The following is a 3,518-nucleotide window of genomic DNA, read 5'->3' as shown; positions in this document are numbered from 1 at the left end:
TCCATCCATTTGGGTTGTGTTTTCAAGATTCATACTAGATCACAAAGTATGATGGTTATGATTATTCATACATTCATCCAAGCATGGGTCCACACTCTGTCATCCGTGGACAAGACATATTTGATCATTGTAAATGTATATTGGATTATATGCTAAGTATGGGTATGCCTCCTTCAACAATGATATCATGATGATAATATGTATTGTAATAGATGATGATCTCGACTGACCATTGCTTGATCTGGACTTGTCACAAGGTAAAGCACTTCAATCCTCACCTACTGCTTCTGACTTTGTACTTTAGAGGGCACTTTGTTACAGGCCATTTTGTCGCATTCATTCAAATGGCCTGGAAACCAAATCAATCAACATCCTTAACACCTTGTCATTATCCCTTTGCAAAGCCTCAAGCATTGATTCTCCAAAAAGGTCAAAGAATTATGGGTTTATCAACTTAAAAACTCATTTTTGGCTCCAAAACAATCTAGCTTTCAGTCCACCTACGATGGTTGCATGTTTCATAATTGAACAATTGCATTGACTAGCGCAAGTTGCTATACTTTGTAGGTGCGGCGGTTCTATAATGTAGGAAAATAAAAAATATTTATGAAAATTCTTCTTCCAGAAGCTTCTAAGGTGTTTTTAACCATTTACCATGGATAGAGATCTCGAATTCCTCTCCTATCCTCCTTTAGATCTCTTATCACTTATCCCTAGAGCTTATCATCCCTCATATGTGGATTTCAATCCTAGATTGGTAAATCCTAAACTGCCACTTTTACCATATAAATTCACTGTCTCCCATAGAGTCTAAGTTGACTTTTGGAGACTCTTAGCTATGCCCTGATGTTGCTGCTTTTCACCTATAAGGATCCATTATCATCCTTGAGTTGTGATTGAAGGCTTACCTTGTGGCTAAGGAAGGACAAGTTTGGTGGGATATTCTACATTGTCAAGAACTGCAAAAAAGCTTGTAATCTTCTCCTATATTTCATTAATATAAGAAGCTTTGTTTTCCTATGCTTTAGATATATTTGATGCATATGTATTTCAATGCCCATTCGACTTATTAGATAAAGATATTAGTTTATGATATAGATATCTTGTAATTCTCTTCTTTATTGTGATTATTTGCATGTTCCGATTATAATAATTAAACCCTGACCCAAAATTTGCAAGCCAAGAAAAAAGAAAGACTAGCATTGAACTTATGAGCCTTCCTCCATTTATTCATTTATCTAAAGAAACCATTCTCTAGAAAAAAAATTGAATTATAAATATTGCAATTATATACCTAGCTTATAACATAAAATATATAAAATAATTATCCACTGACATAATGGATAACATAAAATATGTAAAATGGTTATCCACATCACATGACATATTATATTGTACAAATATCTATGAGCCAATCAATCACTCCACTTCACTCATACTGAGTACTTCCCAAATTAATAGGCATTAATATTAATATAGGTAGGATAGTTCAGATCTGAATATTAATATACATCAGTTTATTTCCTTTCCGTAGTTAGTGGACTAGTCGTAAACAATGGGTACAACGAGCACGCTCCCGGTTCAAAGAACCCGTCCAAATTTTTCTTGAGCTCGTAGTTAATTTTGCTCAGCAAACGAGGAACACAGTACACTGGTTGCTGTAACAAGTGACCGGTCTACATTAACTCCTCCATTCATCTCTCCAGCTAAGCACCACACCCACCCCTTCAAGGTTTACATTTACATGCCATCCATCTATTGCGGCGATGAATCGCAGAACTTGAGCTTCGAGCACGCAGATCAGCCATATCTATTCTTCTTCTTCTTCTGGTTTCCAATTACAATGGCGGGCAGTTATAAGCAGGGACGCGCAGAGTACCTGATAAGCTCGCTCCCTCGTAGCGTCCGTTGGCTCTGTTGGTTTTTTAAAACAATGTGCTTTATCGGCAGGAGAAGCGACGGCACCGTTAACCGAACACTCGGGGCGTGGGTGATCCGCAAGGCTCCCGCCAACGAGACGCCCACGAGAGGTGTGTATACCAAAGACATCGTGATCGACGAGGCCACGGGCGTATGGGTGCGTCTCTTTGTTCCCGTCAGCAACGATGGGGAGAGGGCGTTACCCGTGGTCGTCTACTTCCATGGCGGAGGCTTCTGCCTGCTCTCGGCGAGCGACGAGACCTACGACATATTCTGCCGTAGGCTGGCCAAGCGGCGAAGAGTCGTGGTCGTCTCGGTGGACTACCGGTTGGCTCCGGAGCACAAGTACCCCGCCGCTTACGACGACTGTTTCGCGGCCCTCGCGTGGCTCCGCGCGCGCGGAAGGGACCACCTGCCACCGAGCGCCGATCTATCGCGGTGCTTCCTAATGGGCGACAGCGCGGGCGGCAACATCGTCCACCACATCGGATGCCGCGTGGCGGGAGAAGGCGACATGAGTCCTGTCAACGTCGTGGGCCACGTGTTCATTCAGCCGTTTTTTGGTGGGGAGGAGAGGACACCGGCGGAGGTGAGGTTGGGCGAGTGTGCGCCGCTCATATCTTTGGAGGCGACCGATTGGTGTTGGAAGGCGTTTCTGCCGGGGGGGGCAACGAGGGACCACCCGGCGGCTCACGTGACGGGCGCCGACATATCGGGGCTGTCGTTGCCGCCGTCTGTGGTGGTGGTGGGAGGGCTGGACCTCCTCCAGGATTGGCAGCTCCGATACGTTGAGCATCTGAAAAACATGGGGAAGCAGGTGGAGATTCTGTTCTATGAAGATGGTGTTCATGGATTTCATGCCTTGCATTATTCCTTGTCTTCCAAGTTCATTGACGAACTTCGTTACTTTCTACAGACACTCTGACTGTCCTGCACAGATTCCATGTCACTGGGATTATCGATCTGCGAGTTGTGTGTGTAATTTATTGTTAATTTTCCCGATATTAAGTATGGCCATTCGCATTATATTTCATAATGTGTTGCATTAATGTAGTTTAGTAAAATGTGTCCTCATATCAAGGATTTACTGACTAAATGTGTTGTTATCTTAATGATTTATTGACTATATGTTAAACAAGGATTTACTGACAAAATGTGTTCATATGTTAATGATTTGTTGACTATATGTTAAGGATTTACTGACTAAATGTGTTGTTATGTTAATGATTTCAGAAGATGTTGTTATGTTAATGACTTATTAACTATATGTTAACGGAGTAAATGTAAATGTGTTATGTTTATTGGATTTTGGACTAAATTCACTAGAAAAATGCTTGAAAAATGACCATTTCATCTATTAGTCACACTAAGGTTATTAAACTTTAATAGGCATCAATTCCTCATAAACATGGAAGCACCTACCTCATAATATATTTAGTGTTGCCAAAACTAAAACAAATTATAAAAATTCACTAAATTCACTAAATTATAGTTTTATTATTTAAAATATTATTAAAAGAATGAATATGACTTAAACATATACATACATAAAACAAGATTCTTAATCATGAAGATGTATTCCCACTTGAGCATCAAAA

General features: G+C 40.9%; 1 pseudogene; it reads left to right on the top strand.

Moving 5' to 3' along the window:
• Positions 1-1,690: 1,690 nt before the first annotated feature.
• Positions 1,691-2,977, top strand: LOC149145652 (putative carboxylesterase 18 pseudogene; annotated as a pseudogene).
• Positions 2,978-3,518: the final 541 nt, after the last annotated feature.

This window comes from Pinus tabuliformis, chromosome X (assembly GCF_031772625.1).
Source record: "Pinus tabuliformis cultivar Carrire ecotype Pingquan chromosome X, CPIR1, whole genome shotgun sequence".
Taxonomy (NCBI): Eukaryota; Viridiplantae; Streptophyta; class Pinopsida; order Pinales; family Pinaceae; genus Pinus; species Pinus tabuliformis.
The sequence above is the reverse complement of the archived record's forward strand: the minus strand, read 5'-3'. Positions and strand labels throughout refer to the sequence as shown.